Here is a 21,080-nt window from a genome sequence, read left to right as displayed (position 1 = left end):
CTATCACTCTCTGACACTCTCTGACAATCTCTGATTCTTTCAGACACTCTCTATCTCTCTCTCTATCACTCTCTGACAATCTCTGACACTCTCTATCACTCTCTGACACTCTCTTTCATCTCTGATACTCTCAGACTCTCTCTATCAATCGCTGACACTCTCTGACACTCTCAGACACTCTCTATCACTCTCTGACACTCACTGACACTCTCAGACACTCTCTGTCACTTTCAGACACTCTCAGACACTCTCTATAACTCTCTGACTCTCTCTATCACTCTCTGACACTCTCTGACACTCTCTGACGCTCTCTGACTCTTTCAGACACTATCTATCAGTCTCTATCACTCTCTGACACTCTCTAACACCCTCTGTCATTCTCTGACACTCTCTATCATCTCTGATACTCTCAGACACTCTCTATCAATCTCTGACAATCTCTGAAACTCTCAGACACTCTCTATCACTCTCTGACACTCTCTGTCACTCTCTATCACTCTCTGAGACACTCTGACAGTCGCTGACACTCTCAGACTCTCTCAGACACTCTCAATCACTCTCTATCACTCTCTGACACTCACTGACACTCTCAGACACTCTCTGTCACTCTCAGACACTCTCTATCACTCTCTGACACTCTCTGACACTCTCAGACAGTCTCTATCACTCTCAGACACTCTATATCACTCCCTATCACTCTCTGACACACTCTGACACTCTCAGACACTCTCTATCACTCTCTGACACTCTCTGACACTCTCAGACACTCTCTGTCACTCTCTATCACTCTGTGACACACTCTGACAGTCGCTGACACTCTCAGACGCTCTCAGACACTCTCAATCACTCTCTATCACTCTCTGACACTCACTGACACTCTCAGACACTCGCTGTCACTCTCAGACACTCTCTATCACTCTCTGACACTCACTGACACTCTCAGACACTCTCTGTCACTCTCAGACACTCTCTATCACTCTCTGACACTCTCTGACACTCTCAGACACTCTCTGTCACTCTCTATCACTCTCTGACACACTCTGACAGTCGCTGACACTCTCAGACGCTCTCAGACACTCTCAATCACTCTCTATCACTCTCTGACACTCACTGACACTCTCAGACACTCTCTGTCACTCTCAGACACTCTCTATCACTCTCTGACACTCTCTGACACTCTCAGAAAGTCTCTATCACTCTCAGACACTCTATATCACTCCCTATCACTCTCTGACACACTCTGACATTCTCAGACACTCTCTATCACTCTATGACACTCACAGAAACGCTCAGACACTCTCTGACACTCTCAGCCACTCTCTCTCACTCTCTGGCACTCTCTGAAACTCTCTGACACACTCACACTCTCTCTTACACTCTCTATCACTCTCTGACACTCTCTGACACACTCTGACACTCTATATCACTCTCTATCACTCTCTGACACTCTCTGACACTCTCTGACACTCTCTGACACACTCTGACACACTCTATCGCTCTCTGACACTCTCTGACACAATCTGACACTCTCTATCGCTCTCTGAATCTCTCCATCACTCTCTGACACCCTCTGACACTCTCTGACTCACTCTGACACTCTCTATCACTCTCTGACACTCTCTATCACTCTCTATCACTCTCTGACACTCACTGACACTCTCAGACACTCTCTGTCACTTTCAGACACTCTCAGACCCTCTATATAACTCTCTGACTCTCTCTATCACTCTCTGACACACTCTGATTCTTTCAGACACTCTCTATCACTCTCTCTCACTCTCTATCACTCTCTGACACTCTCTATCACTCTCTGACGCTCTCTTTCATCTCTGATAATCTCAGACTCTCTCTATCAATCTCTGACACTCTCTGAGACTCTCAGACACTCTCCATCACTCTCTGACACTCACTGACACTCGCTGTCACTTTCAGACACTCTCAGACACTCTCTATAACTCTCTGACTCTCTCTATCACTCTCTGACACTCTCTGACACTCTCTGACGCTCTCTGACTCTTTCAGACACTATCTATCAGTCTCTATCACTCTCTGACACTCTCTAACACTCTCTGTCATTCTCTGACACTCTCTATCATCTCTGATACTCTCAGACTCTCTCTATCAATCTCTGACAATCTCTGAAACTTTCAGACACTCTCTCTCACTCTCTGACAGTCTCTGTCACTCTCTGTCACTCTCTGACACACTCTGACAGTCGCTGACACTCTCAGACTCTCTCAGACACTCTCAATCACTCTCTATCACTCTCTGACACTCACTGACACTCTCAGACACTCTCTGTCACTCTCAGACACTCTCTATCACTCTCTGACACTCTCTGACACTCTCAGACAGTCTCTATCACTCTCAGACACTCTATATCACTCCCTATCACTCTCTGACACACTCTGACACTCTCAGACACTCTCTATCACTCTCTGACACTCTCTGACACTCTCAGACACTCTCTGTCACTCTCTATCACTCTGTGACACACTCTGACAGTCGCTGACACTCTCAGACGCTCTCAGACACTCTCAATCACTCTCTATCACTCTCTGACACTCACTGACACTCTCAGACACTCGCTGTCACTCTCAGACACTCTCTATCACTCTCTGACACTCACTGACACTCTCAGACACTCTCTGTCACTCTCAGACACTCTCTATCACTCTCTGACACTCTCTGACACTCTCAGACACTCTCTGTCACTCTCTATCACTCTCTGACACACTCTGACAGTCGCTGACACTCTCAGACGCTCTCAGACACTCTCAATCACTCTCTATCACTCTCTGACACTCACTGACACTCTCAGACACTCTCTGTCACTCTCAGACACTCTCTATCACTCTCTGACACTCTCTGACACTCTCTGACACTCTATATCACTCCCTATCACTCTCTGACACACTCTGACATTCTCAGACACTCTCTATCACTCTTTGACACTCACAGAAACGCTCAGACACTCTCTGACACTCTCAGACACTCTCTCTCACTCTCTGGCACTCTCTGAAACTCTCTGACACACTCACACTCTCTCTTACACTCTCTATCACTCTCTGACACTCTCTGACACACTCTGACACTCTATATCACTCTCTATCAATCTCTGACACTCTCTGACACTCTCTGACACTCTCTGACACACTCTGACACACTCTATCGCTCTCTGACACTCTCTGACACAATCTGACACTCTCTATCGCTCTCTGACACCCTCTGACACTCTCTGACTCACTCTGACACTCTCTATCACACTCTGACACTCTATATCACTCTCTATCACTCTCTGACACTCTCTGACACTCTCTGACACACTCTGACACACTCTATCGCTCTCTGACACTCTCTGACACAATCTGACACTCTCTATCGCTCTCTGAATCTCTCCATCACTCTCTGACACCCTCTGACACTCTCTGACTCACTCTGACACTCTCTATCACTCTCTGACACTCTCTATCACTCTCTATCACTCTCTGACACTCACTGACACTCTCAGACACTCTCTGTCACTTTCAGACACTCTCAGACCCTCTCTATAACTCTCTGACTCTCTCTATCACTCTCTGACACACTCTGATTCTTTCAGACACTCTCTATCACTCTCTCTCACTCTCTATCACTCTCTGACACTCTATATCACTCTCTGACGCTCTCTTTCATCTCTGATAATCTCAGACTCTCTCTATCAATCTCTGACACTCTCTGAGACTCTCAGACACTCTCCATCACTCTCTGACACTCACTGACACTCGCTGTCACTTTCAGACACTCTCTATAACTCTCTGACTCTCTCTATCACTCTCTGACACTCTCTGACACTCTCTATCACTCTCTGACGCTCTCTTTCATCTCTGATAATCTCAGACTCTCTCTATCAATCTCTGACACTCTCTGAGACTCTCAGACACTCTCCATCACTCTCTGACACTCACTGACACTCGCTGTCACTTTCAGACACTCTCAGACACTCTCTATAACTCTCTGACTCTCTCTATCACTCTCTGACACTCTCTGACACTCTCTGACGCTCTCTGACTCTTTCAGACACTATCTATCAGTCTCTATCACTCTCTGACACTCTCTAACACTCTCTGTCATTCTCTGACACTCTCTATCATCTCTGATACTCTCAGACTCTCTCTATCAATCTCTGACAATCTCTGAAACTTTCAGACACTCTCTCTCACTCTCTGACAGTCTCTGTCACTCTCTGTCACTCTCTGACACACTCTGACAGTCGCTGACACTCTCAGACTCTCTCAGACACTCTCAATCACTCTCTATCACTCTCTGACACTCACTGACACTCTCAGACACTCTCTGTCACTCTCAGACACTCTCTATCACTCTCTGACACTCTCTGACACTCTCAGACAGTCTCTATCACTCTCAGACACTCTATATCACTCCCTATCACTCTCTGACACACTCTGACACTCTCAGACACTCTCTATCACTCTCTGACACTCTCTGACACTCTCAGACACTCTCTGTCACTCTCTATCACTCTGTGACACACTCTGACAGTCGCTGACACTCTCAGACGCTCTCAGACACTCTCAATCACTCTCTATCACTCTCTGACACTCACTGACACTCTCAGACACTCGCTGTCACTCTCAGACACTCTCTATCACTCTCTGACACTCACTGACACTCTCAGACACTCTCTGTCACTCTCAGACACTCTCTATCACTCTCTGACACTCTCTGACACTCTCAGACACTCTCTGTCACTCTCTATCACTCTCTGACACACTCTGACAGTCGCTGACACTCTCAGACGCTCTCAGACACTCTCAATCACTCTCTATCACTCTCTGACACTCACTGACACTCTCAGACACTCTCTGTCACTCTCAGACACTCTCTATCACTCTCTGACACTCTCTGACACTCTCTGACACTCTATATCACTCCCTATCACTCTCTGACACACTCTGACATTCTCAGACACTCTCTATCACTCTTTGACACTCACAGAAACGCTCAGACACTCTCTGACACTCTCAGACACTCTCTCTCACTCTCTGGCACTCTCTGAAACTCTCTGACACACTCACACTCTCTCTTACACTCTCTATCACTCTCTGACACTCTCTGACACACTCTGACACTCTATATCACTCTCTATCAATCTCTGACACTCTCTGACACTCTCTGACACTCTCTGACACACTCTGACACACTCTATCGCTCTCTGACACTCTCTGACACAATCTGACACTCTCTATCGCTCTCTGACACCCTCTGACACTCTCTGACTCACTCTGACACTCTCTATCACTCTCTGACACTCTCTATCACTCTCTATCACTCTCTGACACTCACTGACACTCTCAGACACTCTCTGTCACTTTCAGACACTCTCAGACCCTCTCTATCACTCTCTGACACACTCTGATTCTTTCAGACACTCTCTATCACTCTCTCTCACTCTCTATCACTCTCTGACACTCTCTATCACTCTCTGACGCTCTCTTTCATCTCTGATACTCTCAGACTCTCTCTATCAATCTCTGACACTCTCTGAGACTCTCAGACACTCTCCATCACTCTCTGACACTCACTGACACTCGCTGTCACTTTCAGACACTCTCAGACACTCTCTATAACTCTCTAACTCTCTCTATCACTCTCTGACACTCTCTGACACTCTCTGACACTCTCTGACGCTCTCTGACTCTTTCAGACACTCTCTATCATCTCTGATACTCTCAGACTCTCTCTATCAATCTCTGACAATCTCTGAAACTCTCAGACACTCTCTATCACTCTCTGACACTCTCTGACACTCTCTGTCACTCTCTATCACTCTCTGACACACTCTGACAGTCGCTGACACTCTCAGACGCTCTCTGACACTCTCAATCACTCTCTGACACTCACTGACACACTCAGACACTCTCTGTCACTGTCAGACACTCTCCATCACTCTCTGACACTCTCTGACACTCTCAGACACTCTCTATCACTCTCTGACACTCACTGAAACGCTCAGACACTCTCTGACACTCTCAGGCACTCTCTCTCACTCTATGGCACTCTCTGAAACTCTCTGACACACTCACACTCTCTCTTACACTCTCTATCACTCTCTGACACTCTCTGACACTCTTTGACACTCTCTGACACTCTCTGACACACTCTGACAAACTCTATCGCTCTCTGACACTCTCAGACAGTCTCTATCACTCTCAGACACTCTATATCACTCCCTATCACTCTCTGACACACTCTGACACTCTCAGACACTCTCTATCACTCTCTGACACTCACTGAAACGCTCAGACACTCTCTGAAACTCTCTGACACACTCACACTCTCTCTTGCACTCTCTATCACTCTCTGACACTCTCTGACACACTCTGACACTCTATATCACTCTCTGTCACTCTCTGACACTCTCTGACACTCTCTGACACTCTCTGACACACTCTATCGCTCTCTGACCCTCTCTGACACAATCTGACACTCTCTATCACTCTCTGAATCTCTCTATCACTCTCTGACACTCTCTGACACTCTCTGACTCACTCTGACACTCTCTATCACTCTCTGACACTCTCTATCACTCTCTGTCACTCTCTGTCACTCTCTATCACTCTCTATCACTCTCTGACACTCTCTATCACTCTCTTTCACTCTCTATCACTCTCTGACACACTCTGACACACTCTGAAACTCTCTATTGCTCTCTGACACTCTCACACACTCTGACACTCTCTATCACTCTCTGACACACTCTGACACACTCTATCACTCTCAGACACTCTCAGAAATTCTCTATCACGCTCTGACACTCTCTGACAATCCCTGACACTCTCAGACACTCTCTGACACTCGCTATCTCTCTCTATCACTCTCTGATACTCCCTGATACTCTCTGACACTCTCTGACACTTTCAGACACTCTCTATCACTCTCTATCACTCTCTGACACACTCTGACACACTCTGAAACTCTCTATTACTCTCCGCCACTCTCAAACACTCTGACACTCTCTATCACTCTCTGACACACTCTGACACACTCTATCACTCTCAGACACTCTCTGACACTCTTTGACACTCTCTATCACTCTCTGACACACTCTGACACTCTCTATAACTCTCTGAAACAATTTGACACTCTCTATCACTCTCTGACACTCTCTGACATTGTCTATCACTCTCTGACTAACTCTGACACTCTCTGACACTCCCAGACACTCTCTATCAGTCTCTATCACTCTCTGACACACTCTGAAAGTCTCTGACACTCTCAGACACTCTCAGACACTCTCTATCACTCTCTGACACTCAATGAAACTCTCAGACACTCTCTGTCACTCTCAGACACTCTCTATCACTCTCTGTCACTCTCTGACACTCTCAGACACTCTCAGACACTCTCTGACACTCGCTATCTCTCTCTATCACTCTCTGATACTCTCTGACACTCTCTATCACTCTCTGACACTCTCTGACACTCTCTATCACTCTCTGACACTCCCTATCATCTCTGACACTCTCTGACTCTCTCAGACACTCTCTATCACTCTCTGACACACTCTGACAGTCGCTGACACTCTCAGACGCTCTCAGACACTCTCAGACACACTCTATCACTCTCTGACACTCTCTATCACTCTCCATCACTCTCTGATACTCACTGACACTCTCAGACACTCTCTGTCACTTCCAGACACTCTGAGACACTCTATAACTATCTGACTCTCTCTATCATCTCTGATACTCTCAGACTCTCTCTGAATCTCTCTATCACTCTCAGACACTCTCTATCACTCTCGGAATCTCTCTATCACTCTCTGATACTCTCTGACACTCTCTGACTCACTCTGACACTCTCGATCACTCTCTGACACTCTCTATCACTTTCTATCACTCTCTGACACTCACTGACACTCTCAGACACTCTCTGTCACTTTCAGACACTCTCAGACACTCTCTATAACTCTCTGACTCTCTCTATCACTCTCTGACACTCTCTGACACTCTCTGACAATCTCTGATTCTTTCAGACAATCTCTATCACTCTCTCTTACTCTCTGACAATTTCTGACACTCTCTATCACTCTCTGACACTCTCTTTCATCTCTGATACTCTCAGACTCTCTCGATCAATCTCTGACACTCTCTGACACTCTCAGACACTCTCTCTCACTCTCTGGCACTCTCTGAAACTCTCTGACACACTCACACTCTCTCTTACACTCTCTATCACTCTCTGACACTCTCTGACACACTCTGACACTCTATATCACTCTCTATCAATCTCTGACACTCTCTGACACTCTCTGACACTCTCTGACACACTCTGACACACTCTATCGCTCTCTGACACTCTCTGACACAATCTGACACTCTCTATCGCTCTCTGACACCCTCTGACACTCTCTGACTCACTCTGACACTCTCTATCACTCTCTGACACTCTCTATCACTCTCTATCACTCTCTGACACTCACTGACACTCTCAGACACTCTCTGTCACTTTCAGACACTCTCAGACCCTCTCTATCACTCTCTGACACACTCTGATTCTTTCAGACACTCTCTATCACTCTCTCTCACTCTCTATCACTCTCTGACACTCTCTATCACTCTCTGACGCTCTCTTTCATCTCTGATACTCTCAGACTCTCTCTATCAATCTCTGACACTCTCTGAGACTCTCAGACACTCTCCATCACTCTCTGACACTCACTGACACTCGCTGTCACTTTCAGACACTCTCAGACACTCTCTATAACTCTCTAACTCTCTCTATCACTCTCTGACACTCTCTGACACTCTCTGACACTCTCTGACGCTCTCTGACTCTTTCAGACACTCTCTATCATCTCTGATACTCTCAGACTCTCTCTATCAATCTCTGACAATCTCTGAAACTCTCAGACACTCTCTATCACTCTCTGACACTCTCTGACACTCTCTGTCACTCTCTATCACTCTCTGACACTCTCTATCACTCTCTGACGCTCTCTTTCATCTCTGATACTCTCAGACTCTCTCTATCAATCTCTGACACTCTCTGAGACTCTCAGACACTCTCCATCACTCTCTGACACTCACTGACACTCGCTGTCACTTTCAGACACTCTCAGACACTCTCTATAACTCTCTAACTCTCTCTATCACTCTCTGACACTCTCTGACACTCTCTGACACTCTCTGACGCTCTCTGACTCTTTCAGACACTCTCTATCATCTCTGATACTCTCAGACTCTCTCTATCAATCTCTGACAATCTCTGAAACTCTCAGACACTCTCTATCACTCTCTGACACTCTCTGACACTCTCTGTCACTCTCTATCACTCTCTGACACACTCTGACAGTCGCTGACACTCTCAGACGCTCTCTGACACTCTCAATCACTCTCTGACACTCACTGACACACTCAGACACTCTCTGTCACTGTCAGACACTCTCCATCACTCTCTGACACTCTCTGACACTCTCAGACACTCTCTATCACTCTCTGACACTCACTGAAACGCTCAGACACTCTCTGACACTCTCAGGCACTCTCTCTCACTCTATGGCACTCTCTGAAACTCTCTGACACACTCACACTCTCTCTTACACTCTCTATCACTCTCTGACACTCTCTGACACTCTCTGACTCACTCTGACACTCTCTATCACTCTCTGACACTCTCTATCACTCTCTGTCACTCTCTGTCACTCTCTATCACTCTCTATCACTCTCTGACACTCTCTATCACTCTCTTTCACTCTCTATCACTCTCTGACACACTCTGACACACTCTGAAACTCTCTATTGCTCTCTGACACTCTCACACACTCTGACACTCTCTATCACTCTCTGACACACTCTGACACACTCTATCACTCTCAGACACTCTCAGAAATTCTCTATCACGCTCTGACACTCTCTGACAATCCCTGACACTCTCAGACACTCTCTGACACTCGCTATCTCTCTCTATCACTCTCTGATACTCCCTGATACTCTCTGACACTCTCTGACACTTTCAGACACTCTCTATCACTCTCTATCACTCTCTGACACACTCTGACACACTCTATCACTCTCAGACACTCTCTGACACTCTTTGACACTCTCTATCACTCTCTGACACACTCTGACACTCTCTATCACTCTCACACACTCTGACACTCTCTATAACTCTCTGAAACAATTTGACACTCTCTATCACTCTCTGACACTCTCTGACATTGTCTATCACTCTCTGACTAACTCTGACACTCTCTGACACTCCCAGACACTCTCTATCAGTCTCTATCACTCTCTGACACACTCTGAAAGTCTCTGACACTCTCAGACACTCTCAGACACTCTCTATCACTCTCTGACACTCAATGAAACTCTCAGACACTCTCTGTCACTCTCAGACACTCTCTATCACTCTCTGTCACTCTCTGACACTCTCAGACACTCTCAGACACTCTCTGACACTCGCTATCTCTCTCTATCACTCTCTGATACTCTCTGACACTCTCTATCACTCTCTGACACTCTCTGACACTCTCTATCACTCTCTGACACTCCCTATCATCTCTGACACTCTCTGACTCTCTCAGACACTCTCTATCACTCTCTGACACACTCTGACAGTCGCTGACACTCTCAGACGCTCTCAGACACTCTCAGACACACTCTATCACTCTCTGACACTCTCTATCACTCTCCATCACTCTCTGATACTCACTGACACTCTCAGACACTCTCTGTCACTTCCAGACACTCTGAGACACTCTATAACTATCTGACTCTCTCTATCATCTCTGATACTCTCAGACTCTCTCTGAATCTCTCTATCACTCTCAGACACTCTCTATCACTCTCGGAATCTCTCTATCACTCTCTGATACTCTCTGACACTCTCTGACTCACTCTGACACTCTCGATCACTCTCTGACACTCTCTATCACTTTCTATCACTCTCTGACACTCACTGACACTCTCAGACACTCTCTGTCACTTTCAGACACTCTCAGACACTCTCTATAACTCTCTGACTCTCTCTATCACTCTCTGACACTCTCTGACACTCTCTGACAATCTCTGATTCTTTCAGACACTCTCTAACACTCTCTCTTACTCTCTGACAATTTCTGACACTCTCTATCACTCTCTGACACTCTCTTTCATCTCTGATACTCTCAGACTCTCTCGATCAATCTCTGACACTCTCTGACACTCTCAGACACTCTCTCTCACTCTCTGGCACTCTCTGAAACTCTCTGACAGACTCACACTCTCTCTTACACTCTCTATCACTCTCTGACACTCTCTGACACACTCTGACACTCTATATCACTCTCTATCAATCTCTGACACTCTCTGACAATCTCTGACACTCTCTGACACACTCTGACACACTCTATCGCTCTCTGACACTCTCTGACACAATCTGACACTCTCTATCGCTCTCTGACACCCTCTGACACTCTCTGACTCACTCTGACACTCTCTATCACTCTCTGACACTCTCTATCACTCTCTATCACTCTCTGACACTCACTGACACTCTCAGACACTCTCTGTCACTTTCAGACACTCTCAGACCCTCTCTATCACTCTCTGACACACTCTGATTCTTTCAGACACTCTCTATCACTCTCTCTCACTCTCTATCACTCTCTGACACTCTCTATCACTCTCTGACGCTCTCTTTCATCTCTGAAACTCTCAGACTCTCTCTATCAATCTCTGACACTCTCTGAGACTCTCAGACACTCTCCATCACTCTCTGACACTCACTGACACTCGCTGTCACTTTCAGACACTCTCAGACACTCTCTATAACTCTCTAACTCTCTCTATCACTCTCTGACACTCTCTGACACTCTCTGACACTCTCTGACGCTCTCTGACTCTTTCAGACACTCTCTATCATCTCTGATACTCTCAGACTCTCTCTATCAATCTCTGACAATCTCTGAAACTCTCAGACACTCTCTATCACTCTCTGGCACTCTCTGACACTCTCTGTCACTCTCTATCACTCTCTGACACACTCTGACAGTCGCTGACACTCTCAGACGCTCTCTGACACTCTCAATCACTCTCTGACACTCACTGACACACTCAGACACTCTCTGTCACTCTCAGACACTCTCGATCACTCTCTGACACTCTCTGACACTCTCAGACACTCTCTATCACTCTCTGACACTCACTGAAACCCTCAGACACTCTCTGACACTCTCAGGCACTCTCTCTCACTCTATGGCACTCTCTGAAACTCTCTGACACACTCACACTCTCTCTTACACTCTCTATCACTCTCTGACACTCTCTGACACTCTTTGACACTCTCTGACACTCTCTGACACACTCTGACAAACTCTATCGCTCTCTGACACTCTCAGACAGTCTCTATCACTCTCAGACACTCTATATCACTCCCTATCACTCTCTGACACACTCTGACACTCTCAGACACTCTCTATCACTCTCTGACACTCACTGAAACGCTCAGACACTCTCTGAAACTCTCTGACACACTCACACTCTCTCTTGCACTCTCTATCACTCTCTGACACTCTCTGACACACTCTGACACTCTATATCACTCTCTGTCACTCTCTGACACTCTCTGACACTCTCTGACACTCTCTGACACTCTCTGACACACTCTATCGCTCTCTGACCCTCTCTGACACAATCTGACACTCTCTATCACTCTCTGAATCTCTCTATCACTCTCTGACACTCTCTGACACTCTCTGACTCACTCTGACACTCTCTATCACTCTCTGACACTCTCTATCACTCTCTGTCACTCTCTGTCACTCTCTATCACTCTCTATCACTCTCTGACACTCTCTATCACTCTCTTTCACTCTCTATCACTCTCTGACACACTCTGACACACTCTGAAACTCTCTATTGCTCTCTGACACTCTCACACACTCTGACACTCTCTATCACTCTCTGACACACTCTGACACACTCTATCACTCTCAGACACTCTCAGAAATTCTCTATCACGCTCTGACACTCTCTGACAATCCCTGACACTCTCAGACACTCTCTGACACTCGCTATCTCTCTCTATCACTCTCTGATACTCCCTGATACTCTCTGACACTCTCTGACACTTTCAGACACTCTCTATCACTCTCTATCACTCTCTGACACACTCTGACACACTCTGAAACTCTCTATTACTCTCCGACACTCTCAAACACTCTGACACTCTCTATCACTCTCTGACACACTCTGACACACTCTATCACTCTCAGACACTCTCTGACACTCTTTGACACTCTCTATCACTCTCTGACACACTCTGACACTCTCTATCACTCTCACACACTCTGACACTCTCTATAACTCTCTGAAACAATTTGACACTCTCTATCACTCTCTGACACTCTCTGACATTGTCTATCACTCTCTGACTAACTCTGACACTCTCTGACACTCCCAGACACTCTCTATCAGTCTCTATCACTCTCTGACACACTCTGAAAGTCTCTGACACTCTCAGACACTCTCAGACACTCTCTATCACTCTCTGACACTCAATGAAACTCTCAGACACTCTCTGTCACTCTCAGACACTCTCTATCACTCTCTGTCACTCTCTGACACTCTCAGACACTCTCAGACACTCTCTGACACTCGCTATCTCTCTCTATCACTCTCTGATACTCTCTGACACTCTCTATCACTCTCTGACACTCTCTGACACTCTCTATCACTCTCTGACACTCCCTATCATCTCTGACACTCTCTGACTCTCTCAGACACTCTCTATCACTCTCTGACACACTCTGACAGTCGCTGACACTCTCAGACGCTCTCAGACACTCTCAGACACACTCTATCACTCTCTGACACTCTCTATCACTCTCCATCACTCTCTGATACTCACTGACACTCTCAGACACTCTCTGTCACTTCCAGACACTCTGAGACACTCTATAACTATCTGACTCTCTCTATCATCTCTGATACTCTCAGACTCTCTCTGAATCTCTCTATCACTCTCAGACACTCTCTATCACTCTCGGAATCTCTCTATCACTCTCTGATACTCTCTGACACTCTCTGACTCACTCTGACACTCTCGATCACTCTCTGACACTCTCTATCACTTTCTATCACTCTCTGACACTCACTGACACTCTCAGACACTCTCTGTCACTTTCAGACACTCTCAGACACTCTCTATAACTCTCTGACTCTCTCTATCACTCTCTGACACTCTCTGACACTCTCTGACAATCTCTGATTCTTTCAGACACTCTCTATCACTCTCTCTTACTCTCTGACAATTTCTGACACTCTCTATCACTCTCTGACACTCTCTTTCATCTCTGATACTCTCAGACTCTCTCGATCAATCTCTGACACTCTCTGACACTCTCAGACACTCTCTATCACTCTCTGACACTCACTGACACTCTCAGACACTCTCTGTCACTTTCAGACACTCTCAGACACTCTCTATCACTCTCTGACACTCACTGACACTCTCAGACACTCTCTGACACTCTCTGACACTCTCTGACGCTCTCTGACTCTTTCAGACACTATCTATCAATCTCTATCACTCTCTGACACTCTCTAACACTCTCTGTCATTCTCTGACACTCTCTATCATCTCTGATACTCTCAGACTCTCTCTATCAATCTCTGACTATCTCTGAAACTCTCAGACACTCTCCATCACTCTCTGACACTCTCTGTCACTCTCTATCACTCTCTGACGCACTCTGACAGTCACTGACACTCTCAGACTCTCTCAGACACTCTCAATCACTCTCTATCACTCTCTGACACTCACTGACACTCTCAGACACTCTCTGTCACTCTCAGACACTCTCTATCACTCTCTGACACTCTCAGACAGTCTCTATCACTCTCAGACACTCTATATCACTCCCTATCACTCTCTGACACACTCTGACACTCTCAGACACTCTCTATCACTCTCTGACACTCTCTGACACTCTCAGACACTCTCTGTCACTCTCTATCACTCTGTGACACACTCTGACACTCTCAGACGCTCTCAGACACTCTCAATCACTCTCTATCACTCTCTGACACTCACTGACACTCTCAGACACTCACTGTCACTCTCAGACACTCTCTATCACTCTCTGACACTCACTGACACTCTCAGACACTCTCTGTCACTCTCAGACACTCTCTATCACTCTCTGACACTCTCTGACACTCTCAGACACTCTCTGTCACTCTCTATCACTCTCTGACACACTCTGACAGTCGCTGACACTCTCAGACGCTCTCAGACACTCTCAATCACTCTCTATCACTCTCTGACACTCACTGACACTCTCAGACACTCTCTGTCACTCTCAGACACTCTCTATCACTCTCTGACGCTCTCTGACACTCTCAGAAAGTCTCTATCACTCTCAGACACTCTATATCACTCCCTATCACTCTCTGACACACTCTGACATTCTCAGACACTCTCTATCACTCTATGACACTCACAGAAACGCTCAGACACTCTCTGACAATCTCAGACACTCTCTCTCACTCTCTGGCACTCTCTGAAACTCTCTGACACACTCACACTCTCTCTTACACTCTCTATCACTCTCTGACACTCTCTGACACACTCTGACACTCTATATCACTCTCTATCACTCTCTGACACTCTCTGACACTCTCTGACATTCTCTGACACACTCTGACACACTCTATCGCTCTCTGACACTCTCTGACACAATCTGACACTCTCTATCGCTCTCTGAATCTCTCTTTCACTCTCTGACACCCTCTGACACTCTCTGACTCACTCTGACACTCTCTATCACTCTCTGACACTCTCTATCACTCTCTATCACTCACTGACACTCTCAGACACTCTCTGTCACTCTCAGACACTCTCAGACCCTCTCTATAACTCTCTGACTCTCTCTATCACTCTCTGACACTCTCTGATTCTTTCAGACACTCTCTATCACTCTCTCTCACTCTCTATCACTCTCTGACACTCTCTATCACTCTCTGACGCTCTCTTTCATCTCTGATACTCTCAGACTCTCTCTATCAATCTCTGACACTCTCTGAGACTCTCAGACACTCTCCATCACTCTCTGACACTCACTGACACTCGCTGTCACTTTCAGACACTCTCAGACACTCTCTATAACTCTCTAACTCTCTCTATCACTCTCTGACACTCTCTGACACTCTCTGACACTCTCTGACGCTCTCTGACTCTTTCAGACACTATCTATCAATCTCTATCACTCTCTGACACTCTCTAACACTCTCTGTCATTCTCTGACACTCTCTATCATCTCTGATACTCTCAGACTCTCTCTATCAATCTCTGACAATCTCTGAAACTCTCAGACACTCTCTATCACTCTCTGACACTCTCTGACACTCTCTGTCACTCTCTATCACTCTCTGACACACTCTGACAGTCGCTGACACTCTCAGACGCTCTCTGACACTCTCAATCACTCTCTGACACTCACTGACACTCTCAGACACTCTCTGTCACTCTCAGACACTCTCTATCACTCTCTGACACTCTCTGACACTCTCAGACACTCTCTATCACTCTCTGACACTCACTGAAACGCTCAGACACTCTCTGACACTCTCAGGCACTCTCTCTCACTCTCTGGCACTCTCTGAAACTCTCTGACACACTCACACTCTCTCTTACACTCTCTATCACTCTCTGACACTCTCTGACACTCTTTGACACTCTCTGACACTCTCTGAAACACTCTGACAAACTCTATCGCTCTCTGACACTCTCTGACACAATCTGACACTCTCTGACACTCTCAGACACTCTCTATCACTCTCTATCACTCTCTGACACACTCTGACACAATCTGACAATCTCTGACTCTCTCTATCACTCTCTGACACTGACTGACACTCTCAGACACTCTCTGTCACTCTCAGACACTCTCAGACACTCTCTATCACTCTCTGACACTTTCTATAACTCTCTGACGCTCTCTGACACACTCTGAAACTCTCTGACACTCTCTATCACTCTCTATCACTCTCTGAAACAATTTGACACTCTCTATCACTATCTGACACTCTCAGACAATCTCTATCACTCTATGAAACTCTCTGACATTGTCTATCACTCTCTGACTAATTCTGACACTCTCTGACACCCCCAGACACTCTCTATCACTCTCTATCACTCTCTGACACACTCTGAAAGTCTCTGACACTCTCAGACACTCTCTATCACTCACTGACACTCTCAGACACTCTCTATCACTCTCTGACACTCACTGAAACGCTCAGACACTCTCTGACACTCTCAGGCACTCTCTCTCACTCTCTGGCACTCTCTGAAACTCTCTGACACACTCACACTCTCTCTTACACTCTCTATCACTCTCTGACACTCTCTGACACTCTTTGACACTCTCTGACACTCTCTGAAACACTCTGACAAACTCTATCGCTCACTGACACTCACTGACACAATCTGACACTCTCTGACACTCTCAGACACTCTCTATCACTCTCTATCACTCTCTGACACACTCTGACACAATCTGACAATCTCTGACTCTCTCTATCACTCTCTGACACTGACTGACACTCTCAGACACTCTCTGTCACTCTCAGACACTCTCAGACACTCTCTATCACTCTCTGACACTTTCTATAACTCTCTGACGCTCTCTGACACTCTCTATCACTCTCTATCACTCTCTGAAACAATTTGACACTCTCTATCACTATCTGACACTCTCAGACAATCTCTATCACTCTATGAAACTCTCTGACATTGTCTATCACTCTCTGACTAATTCTGACACTCTCTGACACCCCCAGACACTCTCTATCACTCTCTATCACTCTCTGACACACTCTGAAAGTCTCTGACATTCTCAGACACTCTCTATCACTCGCTGACACTCAATGGCACTCTCAGACACTCTCTGTCACTCTCAGACACTCTCTATCACTCTCTGACACTCTCAGTCACTCTCTATCACTCTCTGACACACTCTGACACTCTCTATCACTCTCTGACACTGTGACACTCTCTATCGCTCTCTGACACACTCTGACACACTCTATCACTCTCTATCACTTTCTATCACTCTCTGACACTCTCCGACACTCTCAGACACTCTCAGACATTCTCTATCACTCTCTGACACCCTCAGACACTCTCTGACACTCTCAGACACTCTCCATCACTCTCAGACACTCTCTGACACTCTCAGACATTCTCAGACACTCTCTATCACTCTCTGACACTCTCTGACACTCTCTATCAGTCTCTGACACTCTCTATCATCTCTGATACTCTCAGACTCTCTCTATCACTCTCTGACACACTCTGACAGTCGCTGACACTCTCAGAAGCTCTCTGTCACTCTCAGACACTCTCTATCACTCTCTGACACTCTCTGACACTCTCAGCCAGTGTCTATCACTCTCAGACACTCTATATCACTCCCTATCACTCTCTGACACACTCTGACACACTCAGACACACTCTATCACTCTCTGAGACTCACTGAAACGCTCAGACACTCTCTGTCACTCTCAGACACTCTCAGACACTCTCTCTCACTCGCTGGCACTCTCTGAAACTCTCTGACAGACTCACACTCTCTCTTACACTCTCTAACACTCTCTGACACACTCTGACACACTCTGACACTCGATATCACTCTCTATCACTCTCTGACACACTCTGACACAATCTGACAATCTCTGACTCTCTCTATCACTCTCTGACACTGACTGACACTCTCAGACACTCTCTGTCACTCTCAGACACTCTCAGACACTCTCTATCATTCTCTATCACTCTCTGAAACAATTTGACACTCTCTATCACTATCTGACACTCTCAGACAATCTCTATCATTCTATGACACTCTCTGACACTGTCTATCACTCTCTGACTAACTCTGACACTCTCTGACACCCCCAGACACTCTCCATCACTCTCTATCACTCTCTGACACACTCTGAAAGTCTCTGACACTCTCAGACACTCTCTATCACTCTCTGACAGTCAATGACACTCTCAGACACTCTCTGTCACTCTCAGACACTCTCTAGCACTCTCTATCACTCTCTATCACTCTCTGACACTCTCTGATACTGTCTATCACTTTCTGACTAACTCTGACACTCTCTGACACCCCCATACACTCTCCATCACTCCCTTTGACTCTCTGACACACTCTGAAAGTCTCTGACACTCTCAGACACTCTCAGACACTCTCTATCACATCTGACAGTCAATGACACTCTCTGACACTCTCTGTCACTCTTTATCACGCTCTATCACTCTCTGACACACTCTGACACTCTCTATCACTCTCACACACTCTGACACTCTCTATCACTCTCTGACACACTCTGACACACTCTATCACTCTCTATCACTTTCTATCACTCTCTGACACACTCTGACACTCTCAGAAACTCTCAGACATTCTCTATCACTCTCTGACACCCTCAGACACTCTCTGACACTCTGAGACACTCTCTATCGCACTCTGACACTCTCTATCACTCTCTGAAACTCTCAGACACTCTCTGACACGCAATTACACTCTCTAACACTCCCTATCACTCTCTATCACTCTCTGACACTCTCTGACATTCTCTGACACTCTCAGACACTCTCTATCACTCTCTGACTCTCTCTGACACTCTCTATCACTCTCTATCACTTTCTGACACTCTCTATCACTCTCTGACACTCTCTATCACTCTCTGAAACTCTCTGACACTCTCTATCACTCTCTGACACTCTCTGACACTCTCATACACTCTCATACACTCTCTGACTTTGTCAGACACTCTCAATCACTCTCTGACACTCACTGACGCTCGCAGACACTCTCTGTCACTCTCTATCACAAGCTGACGCTCTCTGACACTCTCAGACACACTCTATCACTCTCTGACACTCTCTATCACTCTCTGACACTCACTGACACTCTCAGATACTCTCTGTCACTCTCAGACACTCTCTATCACTCTCTATCACTCTCTGACACTCTCTGACACTCTCTGAAACTCTCTATCGCTTTCTGACACTCTCAGACACTCTCTATCACTCTCTGACACTCTCAGAAACTCTCTATCACTCTCTGACACTCTCTCACACTCTCTGACATTCTCCTTCATCCTCTGACACTGTCAGACACTCTCTATCGCCCTCTGACACTCTCTGACAATCTCTGACACTCTCAGACACTCTCTGACACTCTCAGTCACTCTTTATCACTCTCTATCACTCTCTGACACTCTCTGACACACTCTGACACACTCTATCGCTCTCTGACACTCTCTGACACTCTGAGACACTCTCTATCACTCTCTATCACTCTCTGACACACTCTGACACAATCTGACAATCTCTGACTCTCTCTATCACTCTCTGACACTGACTGACACTCTCAGACACTCTCTGTCACTCTCAGACACTCTCAGACACTATCTATCACTCGCTGACACTTTCTATCACTCTCTGACACTCTCTGACACACTCTGACACTCTCTATCACTCTCTATCACTCTCTGACACACTCTGACAGTCGCTGACACTCTCAGACGCTCTCAGACACTCTCAATCACTCTCTATCACTCTCTGACACTCACTGACACTCTCAGACACTCTCTGTCACTCTCAGACACTCTCTATCACTCTCTGACACTCTCTGACACTCTCAGAAAGTCTCTATCACTCTCAGACACTCTATATCACTCCCTATCACTCTCTGACACACTCTGACATTCTCAGACATTCTCTATCACTCTATGACACTCACAGAAACGCTCAGACACTCTCTGACACTCTCAGACACTCTCTCTCACTCTCTGGCACTCTCTGAAACTCTCTGATACACTCACACTCTCTCTTACACTCTCTATCACTCTCTGACACTCTCTGACACACTCTGACACTCTATATCACTGTCTATCACTCTCTGACACTCTCTGACACTCTCTGACATTCTCTGACACACTCTGACACACTCTATCGCTCTCTGACACTCTCTGACACAATCTGACACACTCTGACACTCTATATCACTCTCTATCACTCTC

The sequence above is a fragment of the Heterodontus francisci genome, chromosome X (assembly GCF_036365525.1).
Source record: "Heterodontus francisci isolate sHetFra1 chromosome X, sHetFra1.hap1, whole genome shotgun sequence".
NCBI lineage: Eukaryota > Metazoa > Chordata > Chondrichthyes > Heterodontiformes > Heterodontidae > Heterodontus > Heterodontus francisci.
Note: the sequence above shows the minus strand (reverse complement) of the source record.